Source organism: Festucalex cinctus, chromosome 12 (genome assembly GCF_051991245.1).
Source record: "Festucalex cinctus isolate MCC-2025b chromosome 12, RoL_Fcin_1.0, whole genome shotgun sequence".
NCBI lineage: Eukaryota > Metazoa > Chordata > Actinopteri > Syngnathiformes > Syngnathidae > Festucalex > Festucalex cinctus.
The window spans coordinates 24,824,161-24,849,674 of record NC_135422.1 but is presented as its reverse complement, the minus strand read 5'-3'; the positions used below and the strand labels follow the sequence as shown (position 1 = coordinate 24,849,674).

Genomic DNA, 25,514 nt, shown 5'->3' with positions numbered 1-25,514 from the left:
CAATGAGACCATTCAATTTGCGCAAATGGAAAAAATCTGATCTTCTCAGGAAATGCAACAGTTTATAAAGCTTCACCCATGGTGCAACCTCCTTTCCCGATTGGCTATCAAACTTGTCTGCCCACTTCACGCTTAGATCTTATTGGCACGGGAAAGCCTCGGCCAAACCCACTTATTATGAGATGCAAATTATTGAATGCTAATGGTATCTGCTTTTGACCACTAGGGGGTAGTGCGAGCTTAGTTTTGTGACTTCTACTGGTATCCAATTGTTATTAAGTAGCCCGCAGATCATACGTCCCCCCCCCCCCCCCCCCCCATTCTTGAGACCAGAAGTAGTACCAAGTTTTACTGGTATCAAAAGAACTTATTCGTTCATAAAAATAAGGTGACCTATCATTTACATTGAAAAGAACTTATTCGTTCATAAAAATAAGGTGATCTATCATTTACATTGTATAATCTAATAATTTTGCTAAACTAACCTTTTGCAGACACCCAAAAATAGTGAGAGCCTTGTCCTAAGCATCGTCCCTCAGCTAACAATAACGGGACCCTTGTCCTGAGTCACTTGACTGCCATTTGACAGTTTGTAAAATAATGAGATCTTTGTTCTGAGCTTCTCCTATGATTGTCCACTAGAAGTCATAAAGTAATTAAGATTCTTGCTCTGACCTTTTTTTCCCCGTCATGCTTGTAAGCTTTTCAGGATATCCCTTGTTCGTTAGCCCTTAAGCGTGAAGGAGCAGTTTTCAACCGTTGACCCTAGTGAACATGTGATTTCGAAGGAGCAGTTTTTTCAACAGTTTGACCATAGTGAACATGTGATTTCTGGTATTTTCAGCTGGCACCTTAAAGTTACAAAATTAAGTAAAATGATTAATTGGTAACAAATACATGATTCCCTTTGTGACAAGTCAGGATACACACTGGCATTCAATTCCCTTAGGCTATTTAAACACAAGTAGCAATCATAAAGTTGTTTAGCATGAAAAGGATTTCACTTGAACATTTGGCCTAGAATAGGTCAATAGTTCAAGAGACAGCACCAAAAATCAGATCCCACATTCCCCCCTTCATGATGTGAATACATCATGAACAAAGTAGACAAAGATGATAGGGAGCACAGCTTAGTCGTTCATGAAATCACAACACAGACACCAGCATACAAATTCTGAGTTATTGGCACCGCTAACACCAATCATACAGCGTAAATAACTACACACCGCGACACTTGCAATCCTCCACATTAACTCCAGTGTTAGAGCAAAACTCTGCAAGTGACCAATATTGAACCCGAACAGATCGAGTGTGCATTCTTCGGAGGGGGCAGGCACCTCCTAGAGCGCGGGGGAACTTGGAAGCGGCTCGATATGAGCCTTCACACCGTGGGACTTGGCCACATGTCAACCTGCGTAAGAGCATGGGGCCTTAAATTAATGAAAGATCTACTAGACACCTATAGCCCCGTGTCACGTAGTCAATAACCAAGCAAAAAGGCAAGTTAACACTCGTATCTACATTACAAACAACAGAGTTGAGCACATCAATACTAAAAGAAAGGCTAGGGGAAATTATTGTATGCCAGTAGTTGTACCCGCCGGCTGGCGGCCAAAGGGACAGATTAACATAGTATAAGTTTAAACGGTAAAGTAAAAATAGCATAGACATAAAAAATTGCATAAAATCATAATAAAATTAAAATAGTATAGATATAAAGGGCTAAATAAAAAATGAAAAAAAGGAAAAAATCGTGTGAGTCTAAAAGGCTAACATAACAGAGTGGAATATTTTTTTTTTTTTTTTTAACAAACTGAAATCTCAAAGCACAAGAACAATAAAATGGCACAATGTAAAACCCCATCAAAGAGAAGAACAAAGGTTATATGTCTAACACGCTAAGATAAATGCTGAGCACATAACATGCTAACAGTACTCAAAATTTGCTATGCGATATTATGTCCAAGGAGAGGGGGGATGAGGAAGCTCTCAGAAGAGTGACAGTTCAGGAGAAAGATGTGAGTGGTGTATGCATGGATTCAGGGAGTGCATGGGCTGAGAGAGAGAGGCTAATGATGGGTGGGGGTGGAAATGTTTGCAATGGCCCGGGGCAATATGAGTGGAAGGATGGGTGTAAGAGCAAAAGAGAAAGAGGGAGAGAGAGAGGTCCAGAGGTGACGAGAGTCCGTGTGTGCGTGTGAACGCGAATGTCCATGTGTGGGCGTCGAATGTCCGTAAACGAACAAGGGCTCCGTGCCCTTCATGAGCGAGCCAGGTGAATGATGTGTGGATCAGCGACGTCCATCCGATCATGATTTCCACACTGCGTGGGGATTATTATGCCCCAACAAAACAGTGACTGCAAAGGTGTGATCGTGATGTCCAGTTGTTCTCTGGACAGCACATCTTTACTGAAATGGTGAACCAGAGCCGCAAGGGGCGGTGCAGGCGTCGGCAGGGGATTGAAAATGTCAACCCAGATTCTTTCTCGGTTGACAGGACAGGTGGTCAGAAGTGAGGCCTCTTCAGGCTAAGGATTCGGCTGTGCAGCCAGGCCACGCTGTCTGGCTAGGTCACGCTGTAAGGCAGCTCTCTGTCTGGCACGGGCTTTCATGATGCCAGCGCGCCACACCTGGTATAGCTCCTTGGTGTCATCTGGGATCCGGCTGCACAGGATCCTGAACTCGAGGCGGGAGATGTCAGCCAGCTGTTCCACTGCCAGGGTCGCGCAGTCGTAGCCTTGTTGCCCCAAGCTCGGGAAGCACAAGCCATGGGGCATCCTCAGTCTATGCCGCTTCCAAGAATGGCGGCAAGGAGCCAAATCCTCATCTGGCCTCGGGTGTGCGGCCGACGTAGGATGAGCCCCCCCTCGCATCCCTGCTACTCCCGGTTGTGGGGGAGGGTTGGGGGCCACATAAGATGACGAACCACTGGGGGAAGTCAACAGGTGGATGAGTCTGGTGGGAGCCTGGGGGGACCACATGCTGGGCCTAGCAACATCAGTTGACAGGCCAGACGGCTGTGGCCTTGGCGCAGGTGATTGCCTCCCAGGCGGAGGGCACCAAGGCTGTGACCCTGGCCGTGGAGTTGGCCGCCTTTGTGGATTGGCTGGTGAGTCAGGAGATGCTGGGTCCGAAGGCGTCCGCAGCCGCAGACGGATTGGTTGCAGTGCCGGGGAAGGCCTGGATGGGTTCAATGGTGGCTCCCCTGGCGGCATCGGGGGACCCGCCGTTTGGAGTATGTTGTAACTCCCCCTTCCAGCCAGCTCATCACTCAGGCGCGGCCACCAGTTCCCGGGCGTCTCCCCCATCTCCTTCTTCCTGCTTAGGTGAGGGGGATATAAAGGAGAAACGCATCTGCCACCGCCACTTCCCTTTTTCCTGCTGCGCCACGCAATATTGGTCAATTTTTTGGAGATATCTGGTCATAAGTAGACGTCTATCACTCATAGTGTCCACAACTAGCTTTCTCCGTGTAGAAAACAAAGTATATCCATTTAGCTTAATTGTTATCACTTCTATCAGGGCCCTAGTATTCAAAGTCTTATATTGGTCCTGGCTGAAAACATCGTACTCAAAATAAACAGGGAATATATCAGTGAAAATTGCCATTCCCCCCTTTAAAACATAAACATGTTTTAACCATTTCCAGGGATAAATAACAACCTCCCTAACCACAACATGAAGGGGGAAAGAGCCTATATAGTGATAGGGAGTAAATACTACTTTATTACTCCGGGCACATCGGGTAGTAGAGCGACAAAAAGGGATGGGGCCGAGGGGTAAATCATTCAATATGTCCTGTAGACCAAATTTAAGTTTTTTGTTTGTTTTATGAGTCATCAGTTAAGATATTTATCTGCCATAACTTCATAGACAGAGTCGCAAGGGAAAGAGGAAGTGGCATTAGGCAAATGCATGTTGGCGTCGTGAGAATCAACCACTACTGGAAAGTGGGTTACAGCATCAATAGATCTCCTAACTAGCACTTTGATCAGGGGCAATATACAACAGGCGGTAATTAACACTAGCAAGAGGAGCAGGCCCAGTGCAGAGGCAATGAGGGACACAATCTTCCCGAAAGACATACTTTCAAGCCATTTGGCGAGTGTGTCCAGCCACCCAGTTTTGGTGTTCCAATTTGAATTATGGACATGCTCGTCTTGTAGCGTAACCAATTGTTGTAAGACTAATGTAAGGTTTCCTTTTTCGCCAGTATGCATAGGAATTTCCACGCAACATTCTTCACCAATCATTGAACAGATTCCATTATCAACGGCTAACATAGTGTCCAACACAAGTCTATTTTGCAAGGTCATTAGAGTGGTAGCATGGAGCTGCTCATGAATATTCTCTAAAGCCATTACTGTCCAGTTAATAAAACGTTGTTGATTATACCACAAGTAATTAACCCATCTACTGTTACGAGCAATATATTGTGAATTAATAATTGGACCAAAGAGCGGAATCCAGCCAGTGCCTTGGCCGGACCGGATCCAACCTTCAGAAATAGCAGAATGCTCATCTGGGACCTCTATTGGCTGCTGGTCCCATGAAATATAGACAGAATCGGGCTCAGTGAGTGTGGTTGGACGCAAAACAGACCTCTTCCCAGCCTTTTTTTTAATAGCCAACACTGCCAACTGCCCAGTCACCATAACAGGTGCACACAACCCCCGCCAGCGGGCGGGAATTACAGCCTTAACTTGATCATCATTATCGCACAGCCAAAAGACGTCTGCGAGTGGGGTACTGGGAGCATCACCTGCAATAACAGGGATGACTCTGTGGGTTCCAGAAGTGCCATTAACAGCATGGACCAGGTCACCTCCATTCTGGAGGACCTGCGCACATTGCAGTGGGGACAGGGCAGTTGTGTTAATTAAATGTATGACTGACCAAAGCTTGCGACCACACTAGTTAGGGTGTGGGTTCTTTGTAGATGCCCATCCATTGAACGGTTAGCTGCCTTTATCCACATTCTTTTATATTTAAGCCCAAAAGCAACACAGACCGGGTGCACAATATTTCGGTCTATACGCGACATAGGTGGGACAGCTAAAGACATATTTTTAGACAAAACCCGCGGGCAATGGTACTTATCTGTGACCCACTCAGGGTAAATACCTGATGCTAACCATAGCGCACAAGTCGTAAAACATAATCCAGCACCACAATCATTTTCCCTTAATTCCGGCAGGGGCCGCACAGTGGGCAAGCGCTTACGATTATAACATGTTATACAAGGGCGTTTACTTATTTGTCGGGCTGAATAGACCATCCATTGATAAAATAGACTACTATCCTGTCCCAAGATTTTAACAGAATGATCATTATTAGCAATTTCATTATAATTAGGCAGATTAACAGCACGCCGGGAGCGAGTGTGTGCCACGCGCATCAGTGTAAAAGCTTCATTCACAGTATAGTAACGCCTGTATAGCCAGTAGTCGGGAGACAGTGGGTGACATTGCACATGAGTGTGACTGAACCATAAACGTAACATTGTCTAGTCAGTGCCTCCATTGCAAATTTGTCATGAGTCGGTCCTACAGTCAGATATAACGGCTAGAGGGAGTATTTACATATGTCAGATCTATGTCAGTGTCATTGCCCCAGGCTCCCTGTGCCGCAACAACAAGTCCTGCAGCCAGGGCACATTGGTGAAGACGCACTTCCCTATCCTCAATACTCTGTACTAAGCTAAAGGTGAAATACGTCAGGGGCGGCAGGGCTAGCAGCCAGATCAGCAAGGTCAGGCTGATATTCCTGCAGTTCACGGAGGAGGTCAAGGTCAATGGTCGAGAAAGGGACACAGTCACTCCGACTCGGCTCAGCCTGGTCTGGATCCGCCTGACCGGTCTGGGCGGAGGACGGGCCGGCTCCTCCATCGTCAACTGATCCGGCCCCAATGTCCCCTTCAACTGATGCATCTCCACCCATTCCTGTGGTGGGGGGTGGGAGAGCTGCACTTCCCCCCCCCCTCGGGGGAAACATCACCTGTGACACCACCCGGACTAGGCTGCTCATTGTCAGATGATGCCAAACCGCTTGCGCAGCTAGGACTCAGAGGCGGAGGTAGCGAGCCACTACTAGGTGATGAAGAGTCGCCCCCTTGTGCTAGCCTCTGGGATCGTCTAGGGGCACGCTGCACAGAGGGTCCTCTAGCTGCCGCGGGCGTCCGAGGCCTGGCTTCTCCCTGCGGGGTGGCGTGGTCACCCCTGGCCAGGCCTGGTTGCGTTTCAGCAGGCCCTTCAGGCCGCGGTGCAGGACAGCAGTGGTTTAGGTGGAACCAGACTGATTTACCTTGGACTTTGACAGAAGTCGGAGTTGACAAGATGACCTTGAAAGGACCTTCACGTCGAGCCTCGTTCCACCTGCGCTTGAAAGTCTTGACGTACACCCAATCACCGGGCACCACACGCTGCAAGTCAGGCTGGATTTCGGCCTGTCGGTCCTCTGCGGTCTCAATAACCTGTCGAGAGATAGCCTTGTGTATTTGGGTTAAATGGTGCAGGTAGGAGGTCAATTCCATTTCACACTGTTCTAATGGAGGCCCTTCGTACGGGCCCCTCAAAAAAGGCACAGGCATGCGACGGCCAGTTAGCATTTCATGCGGGGTTAAATGGGTCGTGCGGTTAGACTGTGATCGCATTGACATGAGAGCTAGCGGCAAGGCATCCATCCAATTCAACTTACCATTACTGCTTGCTATAATTTTGGCTAATTTGGCTTTCAAGGTACCATTAGCACGTTCGACCACACCTTGAGACTGGGGGTGGTAGACACATCCAAATTTTTGTTTTATCCCAAGCATTTTCATGCTAATTTTCACAATGTTGGCAACAAATGCTGGACCATTATCCGAGCTGATCAGGTCAGGGATGCCAAATCTGGGGAACACCTCCCTGCACAAGAATTTAGCAGCAGAACTGGCATCAGGACCCTTCGTGGGGGCAGCCTCAATCCACCTACTAAACCTGTCAATTACCACCAGAACATATCTGTAACCTCTCACCCGTTCAAGCATGTCGATGTGGTCCATTATAAGATGCCGAAACGGTCCTTCTGGTATAGGTATGTGGCCCAGTGGAGCTGAAAAGAATTTCCTCACATTGTGTTGTGCACACACAATGCATTCGTGTAAAGTCCGATCCACCATAGCTGCCAAGAAAGGGGTCCACCAAACCGCTTTTAGCTTGCGCAACACTTCACCCCGATGACAATGATCTTGGCCATGGGCAGCCAAAATTGCTGTTTTCACCAATGACAGGGGCAACACAAAATGTCCCTCCGGACTGCGCCACAAGTTTCTCTGATGGCCATCTGTCAAACACTTGGAAGCGCCTCTTTTTCTCCAAACACTCTTCTCATACACCGATGCCGCATCCTGGGTCTCAATTAAGGAGACTAATGTAGTCAAAGGCTCACAGTCACCCGCAACCAGCAGGGGGGCCATAGCCCCCACCGATGCAACCTCCCTGGCCACCTCATCTGCATAGTTATTCCCCTTGGCAACCAAAGAGTCATTCTTTTGGTGGCTAGCACATTTGATGATAGCCAAAGCCGATGGCAGCATCATGGCTTCCAAAAGGGAGGCCAGCGCTTCTGCATGAACAACTGGAGTACCATCAGCTCGTTTAAAGCCTCGTTGCTGCCAAATTTTTCCATTAATATGACACACACCATAAGCATATGCAGAATCTGTGTATGCATTAAGGCGCTTGTCTCGCGCCAAATGACATGCAGCTGTCAATGCCATCAGCTCAGCAAGCTGGGCTGAACAAGGCTGCGGAACCTTTTTCGCCTGTACTTTAGATAATGAACCATCCAAGTGCAATTGGACAACTGCATAACCCGCATGGTTACCTGTTACATCTTTAAAGCATGACCCATCAACAAAATATGTGAGATCCGCCTCGATAGGTTGATTATGAAGGTCATCACAAGGTTTCAAAAATACCTCTGTTGATTTAATACACTCATGCGTTACATCGGATTCTGGGACGATCATACGAGTAGCTGGATTAACTGTATTACATCTTTGTATCGTTAACTCAGGTGCTGACAAAATTACTTCGTATCCGGTACGCCGGGCTTGAGTCAGCACAAAACGCGGACTCGTAAGCAGTGCATGCAATTGATGTGAGGTAAAAAGGGACACAGGGTGGCCCATAGTTATTGGTGCTGCTTTTTGAAAAGCAAAGACGGCCGATGCTAATCCTTGGTAGCATGGAGGCAACCCTAACTCAACATTGTCCAATTTAGAACTATAGTAAGCAATCGGCTGCTTCCCAGTTGGAGTATCCTGCATCAAGACAGCACATGCATGCCCAGATTTTTCTGCAACATACAAAAGGAATGGCTTTGAGTAATCAGGGTTTCCCAAAGCAGGTGCTTCCTGGAGGTCGCGTTTTAGCATTGCAGGGCTTTTTCATTCCACTCCAAGTTAGCTGAGCCATTGTTCTGTCCGGCCGCGCGGATCATTTCACGCAGAGGGGCCGCTTTTATGGCATAGTCACAGATCCAGGCTCTGCTATATCCTGTCATTCCCCAAAAAGTCAACATTTGACTCACTGTTTTTGGCTGTGGGGCTTTAGCAATTGCCTCCAGGTGAGTAGCAGATATTTTTCGCAAGTTGCCGCATAACCTCCTCCCCAAGTAGTCTACCTCCTTTTGACAGAACTGCAACTTATCTCTGCTAACTTTGTGCCCTCCCTTTTCAAGTGCTAATAGAACAGTCAATGATTCACGCTCGCAATATTCTTTTGTCGGACTGGCAACCAAAATGTCATCCATATACTGAATGACAGTGCTGCTCACGTCCAGGTGACCTAAATCCTCTGACAGGACCCTGTTAAAGATTGTGGGGCTGTCAACATAGCCCTGTGGTAGGCGTGTGTAGGTATATTGCTGCTTTTCATACGTAAACGCAAACAAATATTGCGATGCTGGGTGTACTGGAACGCTGAAAAATGCTGAACACAAATCAATCACTGTATACCAGAGTGATTCAGGTGGGATGTTAGAAAGCAAAGTGTGGGGGTCCGGCACCACGGGAGTCTCAGCATCCACTATGGCATTAATAGGTCGTAAATCATGCACAAGTCTGTAATCAGGCGAGCGTGGCTTGGGAACCGGGAAGATTGGTGTGTTACATGGGCTCTTTGTTTTGACTAGGACCCCTGCTGCTATCAGTCCTTCAATAGTGGGCTTTATCCCTATGGCTGCTTGTGGCTTCAGGGGATACTGGCTTTTATTGGGCAGTGTCACGTTTGGTTTTAACTTGATTACAACTGGCTGTGCTGACTTAACAAAGCCTATGTCTGTCTTATGTTGTGACCACAATCGCGAGGGTATCTGACCAAGCAGGCTTTCATGCTCTGCTGACAGTGAGGCTTGCACAAAAGCTTGCCTGTGCACCAATGCGGTCACAGCGCGGCCTTCACTGACAGCAAAAAATGAAATTTTGATAAATTGTTTATCGGGTGAAATATGGACGCGCGGATTATTGGTGTCTCTCCATGCAATAATTTGTAATGCTGCTTTTACCATTGGGCCAAGCTCCCATGATTTGTGTCCCTTTTCAACAAACAGTGTCATGTGTGGTGCTGAATTTGGCACTTGAAACCATATGGCTGCTCTTAATGGAAGTGTAATTGCTGCGGCTGCCCCTTGGGGACCTACATAAATGTTGACTATGTGCACATAGAAGCAATTATTATCCATAACTTCCTTCCAGCAAATCTCATAGTCTTTGTGGTTTTGCAATTCGTCAAAGAAGAGTGTACAGTGTTCAGGCATTGATGGCTTGCTTGCATGGGGCAGTATTTTTTGTATCCATTCAGTCCATAATTTCCAATCCGACAGGAGTGGTGCAGTCTTCACGAGCAACAGAGAGTATACAGTGGCATAATGCTGTTTTTCTCGTGGAGTTTGGAGTGGCATCAGGGTGGTGGCTGGTAGCGAGTCTTTTGGCGGCAGCTCGACCCAGATGCCATCCGGTGTGCACATGATGTTGGCATTAAGAGCACAGAGAATGTCTCGTCCAAGTAGGTTGATAGGCGTCTGGTCAGAGATGAGGAGCGGCGCCACTACCTTTCTTCCTGATACCAACATTGGAATTGGTTGAGTGAGGGGGATTAGCTGGGTTTTCCCAGAGAAGCCTACTGTCTTTATCGATGAGCCAGACAGGGGGGGTTTTAATCCAGAGCTCCCCACGCAGGAATAAGTAGCCCCTGTATCCACCATGAAGTCATGCTCTGATCCTTCAATGACAACAGGGACAGTGGGCTCATCCTGTGGTTGCGTTGTTACTGCTGGCGCCATGATGATTTCTCCCCCAGGCTTCTCTGGGCCTCCCTATTGCGGCCCTCTCAGATCTATCCAGGGATTGGTGGGACAGTCGCGTTTGAGGTGGCCTGGCTCGCCGCAGCCCCAGCATTCGTTTCCCTGGGGGCGGTTCTGGCCCCGGGGTGCTGGTCCTCGATGAGCCGCATTGCGCCTGGGGTCAGCAAATGAGGTCGGTGGTCCCCCATGGTGGCCTGCTGGAACACTCTGCAGGCCCGCATTTCCACGACCAGGTGTCCGCCGGCTTCCATGGCTGTGAGTCTCCCTTGTGGGCTGGCCTCTTCCATCCCTTGACTCATTATAGTGCACGTGGATTTCAGTTGGCACTGAAGGATGCATGGGAAGGTTCAGGGTCTGCGGCACATTAGGCTGAGTCAGTAGGGGTCCTCCCAGTGGGAGGATTGGCAGGACAGCAGCTGGCACAGGTGCAGGTGCTTGTGTTGTGAAGGCAGTCGCCTGGGGCATGGGGGCCGTTACCTGGGGCACCTGGGGGCAGGAGGCCACATATGGGGCCACAGTTGGAGCCGGAGGCTCAGGGATCGGGGGACCTCCCACCGTTACTAGAGGAGCTTGAGTCTTGACCTTGTCCTTCTTTTGTCTCAGCTCAGTCAGCTGCAAGTGGGTGAGCATGGCATTCATCTGACGATGTGCCTCTTCTTCTTTTTGTTTTTCCTTCCGCAGGGCCTCCACATGGTGCACCAGGTGCTCTTGGAACAGAGGCCAGTCCATTTTCATGAGTCCCACCACATTGTCCAGCCGGTCTTGAACCTCATCAGGCATTGATTTTTTCACCATGACTTTGAACAGGCTTTCAGTGGTGCTATTATTATTCCAGGCACTGCCGGTCTCCTCTCTCCACTTCCGCTGGAAAGAGTGAAGGAACTTGATGGGGCACTCATCCTCTTTCAATGTCTCGCCCTCCAGTTTGGCTGGGTCCATTTTTTCTGGATAATATTGTCGCAGCTGCCTCCAGACATCGCCACGGTGTCCATTAAAGCCAACATGATCAGCCTGGTTCCCCATCAGCAGCACATCCAGTCCAGCTCTCTCCAGGATCTCTTCCGCTGCATGTTTTCCAACCAGGTGCATCAACAGCGCTTTGATGTCTCCCAAGGCAAGCGTGACTCCGGCAGTGCTTTCTTCCAGGGCGGTGATCCATTTGTTAGCCCCGTTCGTTAAATCAGGCAGCCTGTCAGCTAGACCTATCATGTCGCAGAAGGACCAAGGCACATAGTGGCGCTTTCCATAGCTTCTGGTGACCAGTGGGCACTGGGAGACGCTGGCACCGTGAGGGCCTCCCTGCTCGCTGCTTGGGTGGTATGCTCTTCCGCTGCGCAGTGTTCCGCCAGGCCCATGTGGCTCGGCTGCATTCCTGCCAGGAAATGATGATCTTGGAGTGTTCTCATAGTCCGCCCCTTGCAGCGGCCTTTCAGTGCTCCACTGGCTGGTGTTGTGGGGAGGATCAAATGTCTCAGGGATGTCCACCAGAGCTTCCTGGTTGGGCGTGGGAGCAGTGTAGGAAGCGGACGGTGGGTTCTGGCGTGGATGCTGGCCTCCTTCTGGAGTGGGCACAGGGTGCAGGTTCAACTCTCGTCGTGCCGTCAGGGGAGTTTGGGGGCTCAGAATTGGGGGTGTCGGGTCGGCAGCGCTTTCTGACAGCTGGATCAGGGATGTCTTTGGGCACCTGCTCTCGCCCCCTCCGTACCGCTTCTCCATGTCAGCCAGTGAAAGGAGCCCTTTGTTGGGGCCTCCCTCATTCGCGCGTGTAATATGTCCTTGCTCTCTAAGGCACTCTGCTAGCATTATGTCTCTGTATTGCTCTCTGTTGTCTCTCGTTTCTTGAGTTGTCATTTCCATGAAGTCCAATGAGTCATCCGTGAATTTCTTCTTTTTTGACCACAAAGGCAAGGCCTCCACTCCTACTTTTCGTATTACTTCATGGAGGGCACTTAGTTTTTCTTCCAGTTGCTCATCATCAATCATGGGTGTGCGTGCCTGCGAATTAGGACCAGGTCTATGTGTGAATAAATTTGATCGAGCTGTGGGATTGTGGGCTGTGTCTATACTATTCTCTTTGCCTCTGATGCGTGTGAGTGTGTGTGCTTCAGCATCGCGCCTGTGTGCAAGGGTCAAAGGGTCAATGGAGTGCGCGCGCGCGCGTGTGAGCTCGCTTGGATCAACAGTGTGCGCACATGCATGCATGTCTGTACCTAAAATGTCTCCCAGTGGGCTAGGACTATAAGTGGATGTTGACAGGTCCGAAGAACCGCCCTCCCTCGCACTTGCATCAAAGCCCACCCCTTCATATTCTCTGTCTGCTTTTGGCTGTGTTTTGAATGACACCTCAAAAGTGCCTGTCACCTCCCCGCTTAAGCTTCTATTTTGGCCCCCCCTTACCACGTATTGACCAGACTGACCCCCACCCTTCCCACATGTATATGGTGGCGGGGGATTGTCCTGCAGCACTGGGGCAGTGGGCAGGCACAGTAGCTCCTCAGCTTTACTTTTTTGAATTTGAGGATGGTACGGCCCTTCTTCCCTTAGCGGGAGCTGTGATGCTCCAAATGCCCGCTTTCTGCCTTCTTCCCTAAAAAATCGCAGCACTTCTCGTTCTCTCGCCCGCTTTCCTTGCCTGCTTGCGCTAAAGTCTTTTGCTTCATAATGTTTAATATTTTGCTCAATTTCATCGCAACAGGCAGCCATAAAGGTCCCTTCTTTAGGCCATCTTAATTGGCCAGAGGTTCTTTTGTGCCACTTTGCCATACATTGTCGAATTTGTTGCTCAAAATCAGGTTTTTGCATGATTACAAATGCCATTGGGCTAGATGTCCCAACTCCCTTTGAGTGTCGAACACCCATGACGCCCTGCGTAACCTCACCTGATTGTGAATTCAGACTTGCCGGTTCGTTGTCCGCGCTTACTTTTATCAAGACAATTATCTTGCCCGCGGTAATAGCAGTTTTTAGTTTTGTTCGGGGGTGAAAAGTTAGCCTTAGCTGCTCCTCGCCGTCACAGTCAATTTCTTTAGTTAATTGCCCAAATTTACCCACCTCCCAATGCACTTTTCGGGGAACCACTGAAATACAGAGCTTTGGATCTTCTGAAATTTTGTTTTCTCCCACAAGAGGCAAATGGTTGGGGATTCCCAATAAAGGTTTTAGAGGGACAACTGCTTGATCTTGAAAATTTCTGCAGAGATAGTCCAACAGTGGAGCTAGCCTGGCTGCTGTCCAAATTTCCCTAAGTTGCAAATCCCAGTCAATACCAGGAAAATCTTTCTTAATACACTCAAGATTACAGAAATCTGTTATTTTCCACAGTTTATGATTTATCAATAGCTCACTTTGCCACTGTTCTTTTCCGTTTTTGTCACGAAAGGTACGTTCAAGCCAGAAGTGGGTTTTTATTCCCTGCACTTCGGGCTCGTCAATATCAGGAATATTTAATTTTGGCACACTTTCCTGTACGATTATATTCTCCATCCACTATTAGTTCATATCACTCACCTTACTTTTATTTATACTACTTTACTATTTCCTTTCTTTATTTATTCGTTTAATTATTTTATTATTATTACTATCGTTATTATTCTTATTATTATTGCCGACAACAAAAAGGCACTTTATTTATTTATTTTTATTATTATTATTATTATTATTATTATTTTTTAAACCCACTCTCCTTCCTTTCTATCCCTCCCACTGCAGGCTTAACAATTTTATTTCTTATTTTCCCATGCAGTTTACAATGCAATCCACAGAATAATTCACAATGCGATTCACAAATCTTTCGAACACTATTTCCACTATCCCACAATCCTTCCCTAATTACCTACTTAATACCAGCTTCTCAGAAAACCTTCCTTTGTCTTTCGCCAACCTGGCTAGCACACAGGCGTCAACCACTAACCTTCTAGCGCCACTAGACACCAATACGCAATCTTCTTCCAGTTAACAACTCTTTCTTGATTATCCCTTCTGGACTCTTAAAAAACAACATTCAGTTATGCTTTTCCTGCTAGCAATCCACTTTTATCCACAAGTCCGCCGTCTGCCGCACAATTTGCCTGTCACAGACCAAAAGACATTACAAACATAGTTCCTCTTGAACTAAGCTTATAGACAAAAACACAGTGATCTTAATGACCCAAAACCTTCCTGGCTGGGGACACTGCAATCACTTGGCTCAATACAATTTCTTTAGCCTACTCCGAGGCTCTTGAACACACAAAAAATAAGGTCTTCTTCGACCTAGAAACCCGCCCGAATTTTCACACACTGAGCACAATGCTTCTCGGCCTGCCCTGAGGCCGAAAAATAGGGTCACCTTAACCCAAGCAGGTGCTCAGTTACCAGTCAAATTCACATCACAATGAGTCCATCTCGGACTTACAACAACGTCCCCTTTGGACGAGACCCGTCTTGCGTCTTAAAACAATAATACTGTGGCTCACCTCAGAGCAAAAGCCCAACGAGGCTTTTTCAACAAAAAATAATCCGTCCTGGATTTGCAGCTCACTTAGAGCAGAAACCTAACCTCTTAGGCTTTTACAACAAAAAGGATCCGTCCTGGATCTGCAGCTCACTTAGAGCAGAAACCTAACTTTTAGGCTTTTACAACAAAAAAAAAGGATCCGTCCTGGATCTGCAGCTCACTTAGAGCAGAAAACACTTTCTACTTAATACTTTGGCCGTTTTTCACACAACAAGACAAACATACAACATGCACGTGGTCAGGTTGACTTTGACTCCTACAATTTACAATTTACTTTTGACTAAATTCGAAATAGACCTGGGCATATGTCAGACAGCTAGACACGCCGTGATCAGGCAGTTAGTTTCCAGACTTCAATAATTGAGCAGAATAAAAGGTCTGCTTACCTTAATTTTTGTAGGCCTTGTCTGGAAGTAACGCACCGATTTGGCGTGACACGCTGTCCGTTTTTCCCCAGAACTTTGTCCAAATCCGGTTGTCACGGCAACAAAATGTCGGCTCTCGGGTCAGGCCTGGAGCCGGAAGGCTGGCCGCAGCGTCACCTGTTTCAGCACCTGCTGGCAGGCTGGTGCCCCAGGTCCCCTTTTGCGTTGTGTGTTGAAAATCAGATGCGAGTCAGGAGAAAAGAATAGGCGGGAATCCAAAGTCAAGCTGAACAAAAAGCGGCTTTATTGGCAAAAGCACAATGAGACCATTCAATTTGCGCAAATGGAAAAAATCTGATCTTCTCAGGAAATGCAACAGTTTATAAAGCTTCACCCATGGTGCAACCTCCTTTCCCGATTGGCTATCAAACTTGTCTGCCCACTTCACGCTTAGATCTTATTGGCACGGGAAAGCCTCGGCCAAACCCACTTATTATGAGATGCAAATTATTGAATGCTAATGGTATCTGCTTTTGACCACTAGGGAGTAGTGCGAGCTTAGTTTTGTGACTTCTACTGGTATCCAATTGTTATTAAGTAGCCCGCAGATCATACGTCTCCGCCCCCCATTCTTGAGACCAGAAGTAGTACCAAGTTTTACTGGTATCAAAAGAACTTATTCGTTCATAAAAATAAGGTGACCTATCATTTACATTGAAAAGAACTTATTCGTTCATAAAAATAAGGTGATCTATCATTTACATTGTATAATCTAATAATTTTGCTAAACTAACCTTTTGCAGACACCCAAAAATAGTGAGAGCCTTGTCCTAAGCATCGTCCCTCAGCTAACAATAACGGGACCCTTGTCCTGAGTCACTTGACTGCCATTTGACAGTTTGTAAAATAATGAGATCTTTGTTCTGAGCTTCTCCTATGATTGTCCACTAGAAGTCATAAAGTAATTAAGATTCTTGCTCTGACCTTTTTTTCCCCGTCATGCTTGTAAGCTTTTCAGGATATCCCTTGTTCGTTAGCCCTTGAGCGTGAAGGAGCAGTTTTCAACCGTTGACCCTAGTGAACATGTGATTTCGAAGGAGCAGTTTTTTCAACAGTTTGACCATAGTGAACATGTGATTTCTGGTATTTTCAGCTGGCACCTTAAAGTTACAAAATTAAGTAAAATGATTAATTGGTAACAAATACATGATTCCCTTTGTGACAAGTCAGGATACACACTGGCATTCAATTCCCTTAGGCTATTTAAACACAAGTAGCAATCATAAAGTTGTTTAGCATGAAAAGGATTTCACTTGAACATTTGGCCTAGAATAGGTCAATAGTTCAAGAGACAGCACCAAAAATCAGATCCCACATCTTCTCCGGGTACTCCGGTCTCCTCCCACATTCCAAAGACATGCATGGCAGGTTAATTGGGCGCTCCGAATTGTCCCTAGGTGTGCGTGTGAGTGTGGATGGTTGTTCGTCTCTGTGTGCCCTGCGATTGGTTGGCAACCAGTCCAGGGTGTCCCCCGCCTACTGCCTAGAGCCAGCTGAGATAGGCGCCAGCAGCCCCCGTGACCCTTGTGAGGAATAAGCGGTCAAGAAAATGGATGGATGTATGGATATATTTCTAAGCAATGCCTACATGCGTAAGGTTGAGCTGCTGCGAACTGCATCAGGCCACCTCTTTGCTATGCTAGCAGAAAACAGGGAGTGACCTAATTGAACTCTAGAAGTAAAACATGTTAATTTTACCCATTTGTGGAGTCAATGCATTTACCACTACACCAGGCCAGCCACATGAAAGTATGCTTTGATATTCACGGCAAATGCGCTTGATGTAATCCAATGGTGTCAAACTCATGTTAGCTCACGGGCCACATGGAGGAAAATATATTACCAAGTGGGCCGTATCGGTAAAATAACGGTATATAACTTAAAAACAATTGCCGTGGGGACTTCCGCTTCCGCTTCTCCATGGAGTAGTCACGTTTGTGTATGCTCCTGACCTTCTATAACTACTACTTGGCTATTTGCCCATTTTGATTTTATTCGGGCCCGAGCAGCGACCACTGCGAGGTCGCTATTGTTGTTGTAAAAATTATTATTAATATTATTGTTATTATTATTATTATTAGGGCCCGAGCAGTGGCCGCTGCGAGGTCCCTATTGTTTTTGTAAAAATTATTATTATTATCATTATTATTAGGGCCCGAGCAGCGACCGCTGCGAGGTCCCTCTTGTTTTTGTAAGAATTATTAGGGCCCGAGCAGCGACCGCTGCCAAGTCCCTATTGTTTTTGTAAAAATTATTATTATTAGGGCCCGAGCAGCGACCACTGCGAGGTCCCTATTGTTTTTGTAAAAATTATTATTATTATTATTATTATTATTATTATTATTATTATTATTATTGTTATTATTATTATTATTATTATTATTATTATTATTATTATTATTATTATTATTAGGGCCCGGGCAGCGACCGCTGCAAGGTCCCTATTGTTTTTCGTTTTTATTATTATTATTATTATTAGTGGTAGTAGTATTAGTATTATTAATATTATTATTATTATTCTCCGGAAACGATCGCATTTTTGAGGACTTAAATATTTACGAAAACTCACCAAACTTCGCACACTCTTCAGGCCCGGCGAAAAATTTTATATTATGAAGTTGTCATAACAATGCGACTCTATAGCACCCCCTAGCGTAGAAAAATAAAAACCAAGCCCGGCACGTTTGACCTTGAGGTACGAAAATTGGTAGGCACGTGTAGCACCCCGAGACGCACAAAAAAAGTCAGTGGAAGCCATTTCCTAAAATGTACAGGAAGTGAGCTATGAATTTTTGAATGTCCAATTTTGGCCCATTTTGGCACATTCACTGTGGTCATGCTTTTTCCCACTTTGCAAACATTTTTCATCCAATTGACTTCAAACTCGGCATGTATCATCTCAAGACCCGAGACAACAACTGGGCAAAATATCTCGACTATTCCAAATACTATATGACGGGGGCGGGGCATCAAAAATTGCCTTTAAAATTTCAGAAAGACAGAAAGACTAAATGCTTAATAACTCCCATGTACAAGCTCCAAAAAATCTCAAAAAATCTCAAACTTCTCATGCAACTTAATAGTCACGGCCTGAAAATATCTATATAATAAAATTCAGTGATACATATAGCGCCACCTAGTAGTGACAATAAATGTCATACTTTACGTGTTTAGCTACTGTGCCGAGCTCGTTGAAGGGATCCAGTTGAAAATTGGTCAGAAAAGCCTTAAGATGTTGATCATGCCCAACACCGAATATTGTAACTTTTCACCAAAGGGCGTGGCCGCTATGGTGCTGCAAAGTCTGATAATTTTCCATGAGAATAAAAGCTGCTTTAACTTGACCCAGATGGTCCAATCTTCTCAAAATTTCACACATTTGATGAGAGTCCAGCCCTTAAAGACATCTACGAACTTATAAACTTCATCTTACTGATAGCGCCACCTAGTGGCAATTTTTTTCTTACGATTTTTCTTCAGTGTTTTTGTCCAGCCACGTTAACTGTGCCTACCTCATATTTGCTCAGATGAGGGTTTCGGCCTTCATGATGTCACAACACGAAGTTTGTGAGTTTTCGCAAATCGCTGTGGCCGTGGCTAAGCGCTTGGCACACACATCTGGCTTGGCAAAATGAGCAATATTTTATCGTGGAATGTGCTATTTTTCCAAAAATGACAATAGCGCCCCCTAGAAATTCTTAACGAAGCAGCCCCGCTTATACGTTTAAGCAAAATCTTCGGACATTTTTAGGTATATGAGGGAGCCCAAGACCTACAAAGAAGTCTCTTGGACCCATATGCTAAAATAAACAGGAAGTGAGCTATGAATTTTTGAATGTCCCATTTTTGACAATTTTTGCACATTTACAGGGGAGATACTTTTGCCCACTTCTACACGTTTCATCCAACTGACTTCAGACGTGACCTGGACCATGTCAAGACCTGAGCCAACGACAGGGGGAAAAATCTTGACTTTTCGAAATACTATATGATGAGGGCGGGGCATCAAATTTTGTGTTTCGCAATGCATGTACCTGGGAGTTATTAAGCATATCCTTTTTCATTTGGAAACATGTTTACAATTTTTGTAAAAATAACGTAAGTGGGGTATTTTTTTCACGTCTCAAGGGCTAGGTGGCGCTGTATATATAACTAAATATTGTCATAGAGATACCTTCAGGCCTTGCCTATAAACATTCATGTCAAGTTTGGGATTTTTTGGAGCATGTACCGGGCAGTTATTAAGCATATCCTTTTTCAGTGCGAAACACAAATTTTGTTGCCCCGCCCTCATCATATAGTATTTCGAAAAGTCAAGATTTTCCCCCTGTTATTGGCTCAGGTCTTGACATGGTCCAGGTCAAGTCTTAACTCAGTCGGATGAAACGTGTAGGAGAAGTGGGCAAAAGTATGCCCTCTGTGAATGTGCTAAAATCGTAAAAAATGGGACATTCAAATATTCGTAGCTCACTTCCTGTTCATTTTAGCATATAGGTCCAATAGACTTTTTTGTAGGTCTTGGGCTCCCTCATACACCTAAAAATTTTCGTAGATCTTGCTTAAACGTACAAGCGGGGCTGCTTCGTTAAAAATTTCTAGGGGGCGCTATTGAGTCATTTTTGTAAAAATAGCACAATCAACAATAAAATATTGCTCATTTTACCAGGCCAGATGTGTGTGCCAAGTTTCATGAGTTTCTGCGCATGTTTAGACCCTCAAAACTGGCGTTGTTTTCTTGGCAAACAGCGCTTAGCCACGCCCACAGCGATTCGCAAAAACTCACAAACTTCGTGTTGTGACATCATGAAGGCCGAAACCCTCATCTGAGCAAATATGAGGTAAGTCCAGTTAACATGTTTGGAGAAAAACGTAGAAGAAAATTCGTAAGAAAAAAAAATTGCCACTAGGTGGCGCTATCATTAAGATGAAATATAAGTTCGTAGATGTCTTTAGGGCTGGACTCTCATCAAATGTGTGAAATTTTGAGAAGATAGGATCATCTCGGTCAAGTTAATGCAGCTTTTATTGTCACGAAAAATCTTCAGATTTTACGGCACCGTAGCGGCCACGCCCTTTGGCGAAAAGTTACAATATTCGGTGTGGGGCATGATCAACATCTTAAGGCTTTTCTGACCAATTTTCAACTGGATCCCTTCAACAAGCTCAGCACAGTAAGCTAAAAACGTAAAGTATGATATTTATTGTCACCACTAGGTGGCGCTATATATATATAATTGAATTTTATTGTATAGATGTTTTCAGGCCGTGACTATTAAGTTGCATGAGAAGTTTGAGATTTTTTGGAGCTTGAACATGGGAGTTATTATGCATTTGCTCTTTCTGGACAAATGAAATTTTAAACGCAAATTTTGATGCCCCGCCCCCGTCATATAATATTTCGAAATGGCAAGATTTTTTGCCCAGTTGTTGTCTCAGGTCTTGAGATGATACATGGCAAGTTTGAAGTCAATTGGATGAAAAATGTTTGCAAAGGGGGAAAAAGCTTGACCACAGTGAATGTGCCAAAATGCGCCAAAATTGGACATTAAAATATTCATAGCTCAATCCCTGTACATTTTAGGAAATGGCTTCCACTGACTTTTTTGTGCGTCTCGGGGTGCTACACGTGCCTGCCAATTTTCGTAGCTCTAGGTGAAACGGGCCGGGATTGGTTTTTATTTTTCTACGCTAGGTGGCGCTATAGAGTCACGTTGTTATGACAACTTTATAATATCACATTTTTCGCCAGGCCCGAAGAGATTGCAAAGTTTGGTGAGTTTTCATAAATGTTTCGGTCCTCAAAAATGCGATCGTTTACGGAGAAGAAGAAGAAGAAGAATTCTTACAAAAGCAAGAGGGACCTCGCAGCGGTCGCTGCTCGGGCCCTAATAATTCTTACAAAAACAAGAGGGACCTTGCAGCGGTCGCTGCTCGGCCCTAATAATAACTAGGGCTGCGAGCAGCTATAAAGGGCCCTCGCAACCCGGGCCACATTGGGGTAATTGCACGTCGGGGTACTTGCACGTTGGGGTACTGTCAAATAGAACACGGACCATCTAAAATGTTTTTGACAAGTGTAACCCTCCACTGGCGGCCAAATGAGCCAGAGCAACCAGTACACTAGAAAAATAGATATTAATATATCGCAATATATAGCGTAATCAGTAGGCTAATTCATCAGAAGATTCTAGGATTTCGCTCAGAAGAGAGTGGACAGGAAACTGAGATTGATTTGCAAAAAGTGTATTAAATATGAAAAACAAATACCAATACCAGAATGTAATTATGTACAGTAAATATTAACAATCATGTTTAAAACAGTTCAATCAGCGCTTCATCAAATTCATTCAATAACAACACTCCCAAAGTCAATCAATAACATCCAAAGCCCCGCGTTGGCGAATGCAAAAAGCCCTCAGTCCATCCACAGTTGGTTGACGACCCACATCTGGGTCTAATGAGATAGTCCAAAAATGTGTGTGTGCATATGTAAAAGGTGCAAAAGGGGTTTTAAGCTGTTGATGGAATGGAAAGAGGTTCTGCAAAAGGTTGGATGCATAGTAGCCAAGATGTCAAAAGGCGAAAGTGGGGTTGTGGGCCACGAAGAGCCCCTTACTGGCCTGGCAGGAGGAGGTCGACTCTTGAGAGGTTTCAATCCATTTCAATTTGTAGGTGCGGGTCCTACTCCTTTTCAGCTCACCATCAGTTGAGAACACAGCCTAACAACTCTTCTTCTTCTTCTTTCGGCTTTTCCCTTCAGGGGTCGCCACAGCGAATCAGTTGCCTCCATCTAACTCTGTCCTCTGCGTCCTCTGCTCTCACACCAACTACCTTCATGTCCTCTTTAACTACATCCATAAACCTCCTCTTTGGTCTTCCTCTCGATCTTCTGCCTGGCATTTGAAAACTCAGCATCCTTCTTCCAATATAGTCACTATCTCTCCTCTGGACATGTCCAAACCATCTCAGCCTGGCCTCTCTGGCTTTATCTCCAAAGCTTCTAACATGTGCTGTCCCTCTGATGTACTCATTCCCGATCCTATCCAACCTGGTCACTCCCAAAGAGAACCTCAGCATCTTCATCTCTGCCACCTCCAGCTCTGCCTCCTGTCTTTTCCTCAGTGCCACTGTCGCCAGCCCAAACAACATTGCTTGTCTCACCACAGTTTTATAAACTTTTGTTTTCATTTGAGCTGAAACTCTTCTATCACACATCACACCTGACATTTTTCTCCACCCGTTCCAGCCTGCCTCCACACGCTTCTTCATTTCTTTTCCACACTCCATTGCTCTGGACTTAAATACTTAAACTCATCTACCTTCTTGGTCTCTTCTCCCTGTCACCTCACTCTTCCACTTGGGTCCCTCTCATTCACACACAGATACTCCGTCTTGCTACGGCTAACCTTCATTCCCCTCCTTTCCAGGGCAAACCTCCACGCCTCTAGCTTCTCCTCCACCTGTTCCCTGCTCTCACTACAGATCACTATGTCATTTGCAAACATCATAGTCCATGGGGATTCCTGTCTAACCTCATCTGTCATCCTGTCCATTACCATTGCGAACAAGAAGGGGCTGATCCCTGATGTAGTCCCACCTCCACCTTGAACTCCTCCGTCACACCGACAGCACACCTTACCACTGTCTTACAGTCCTCATACATGTCCTGCACCACTTGAACATACTTCTCCGCCACTCCAGACTTCCTCATACAAAACCACAGTTCCTCTCTGGGCACCCTGTCATAAGCTTTCTCCAGGTCAACAAAGACACAATGCAGCTCCTTCTGACCTTCTCTGTACTTCTCAATCAACATCCTCAAAGCAAATACTGCATCTGTCGTACTCTTTTTTTTTTTGGCATGAAACCATACTGCTGCTCACAAATGTTCACATCTGCCCTCAGTCCAGCTTCCACTACTCTTTCCCATAGTTTCATTGTGTGGCTCATCAGCTTTATTCCTCTGTAGTTGCCACAATTCTGCACGTCTCCCTTGTTCTTAAAAATGGGCACCAGCACACTCCTCCTCCATTCCTCAGGCATTTTCTCACTATCTAAGATCCTGTTGAACAACCCAGTCAGAAATTCTACTGCTACCTCTCCTAGACACTTCCATACCTCCACAGGTATATCATCAGGACCGAGTGCCTTTCCACTCTTCATCCTCTTCAATGCCCTTCTCACTTCATCCTTAATAATCTTTGCTACTTCCTGGTCCACAACAGTCACCCCCTCTACTCTTCGCTCTCTCTCATTTTCCTCATTCATCAACTCTTCAGTTCTCTTTCCATCTTCCCATCACACCGCTGGCATCTGTCAACACTCTTCCATCCCTATCCTTTATTACCCTAACCTGCTGCACGTCCTTCCCATCTCTATCTCTTTGCCTTGCCAACCTGTATAGATCAGTCTCTCCCTCCTTACTGTCCAACCTAGCATACAAGTCATCGTAAGCCTCTTGTTTAGCCTTTGCCACTTCTACTTTCCCCTTACGCTGTATTTCCCTGTACTCCTTTCTACTTTCTTCAGTCTTCTCAGTGTCCCACTTCTTCTTAGCTAACCTCTTTCTCTGTATCCACTTCTGCACCTCCTCATTCCACCACCAAGTCTCCTTATCTCCTTTCCTTCCAGATGACACACCAAGGACTGTCCTACCTGTCTGCCTGATCAAATTTGCTGTAGTTGTCCAGTCATCTGGGAGCACATCCGCACCACCCAGAGCCTTTCTCAACTCCTTTCTGAAAGTCATACAACACTCTTGCTTTTTCAGCTTCCACCATTTCGTCCTTGGCTCTGCCCTTGGCCTCTTTGTCTTCCTCACCACCAGAGTCATCCTACACACAACCATCCTACGCTGTCTGGCTACACTCTCACCTACCACTACTTTGCAGTCGCTGATCTCCTTCAAATTACACCGTCTACACAAGATGTAGTCTACCTATGTACTTCTACCCCCACTCTTGTAGGTCACCCTATGTTCCTGCCTCTTCTGGAAAAAGTATTCACAACAGCCATTTCCATCCTTTTTGCAAAATCAACCACCAGCTGTCCTTCTGCGTTCCTCTCCTGGATACCAAACATGCCCATCACCTCCTCATCTCCTCTGTTTCCTGCACCAACATGTCCATTGAAGTCTGCACCAATGACAACTCTCTCACTTCTAGGGATGCTCTGCATCATTTTGTCAAGTTCCAACCAAAAGTTATCCTTCCCCTCCAGCTCACATCCTACCTGTGGTGCATACCCACTAACAACGTTGATCATCACACCTTCGATTCCTAACTTCAGGCTCATGACCCTATCTGACACTCTTTTTACCTCCAGGATGTTCTTAACAAACTCCTCCTTCACGATAATTCCTACTCCATTTCTCTTCCTATTAAAACCATGATAAAACAATTTGAAACCAGCTCCTAAACTTCTTGCTTTGCTCCCTTTCCACCTGGTCTCCTGAACACACAGTATGTCCACCTTCCTCCTCTGCATCATGTCAACCAGCTCCCTACCTTTTCCTGTCATACTCCCAACATTCAAAGTCCCTACTCTAAGTCCTAGACTAGTGGTGTTCCTCTTCTCTTTCTCCCTACGAACACACCTTCCTCCTCTCCTTCTTCGACCAACAGTAGTCCAATTTCCACCGGCACCCTGTAGGCCAACAGCACCGATGGCGGTCGTTGTTATCGGGCCCCGACCGATCCGGTATAGAAGTCATATATTTGATTCGCATGTTTGTTTTGGCCAAAGTTTTACGTCGGATGCCCTTCCTGACACAACCCTCTGTATTTATCCGGGCTTGGGACCAGCACAAGAAGACACTGGCTTGTGCCCCCTCGCGGCTACATTGAGAACACAGCCTAACAACAGTACCATAAATTCTCAATCACAAGGTTCATTACAATCGCATATTCCAATGTGCACATAAAATCATCCATATAAATATTTGCAATATTTACAAAAAGGATCATCTAACATCATCAATACATAATCAACAGTTAACAGTTGTCATCGGCATTCATAATTCTGTCAACAATAAAGTAACAGTTGAGATTCTTTAACCGTTAAAATTGCTCCATTCAAACATTCAAAAGCATATTAACAGCTTCGCTAATCACATTAAGTGAGCCAAGCCGACTCTCACTATCACAGCAACAAACATTTCACTTACCCGTCATCGCGGTGCACAACCCTCCACCCCGCTGCGTGAACGTAAAACACCCGACCGGCCACGGTAGAGGGCTCGTACAA

The 25,514-nt window shown here is 45.8% G+C and overlaps 1 protein-coding gene across 7 annotated transcripts in view; it reads left to right on the top strand.

Moving 5' to 3' along the window:
- Nucleotides 1-25,514, top strand: part of ak7b (adenylate kinase 7b) — a 784,344-nt gene that overhangs the window by 507,833 nt on the left and 250,997 nt on the right. The window lies entirely within an intron of this gene.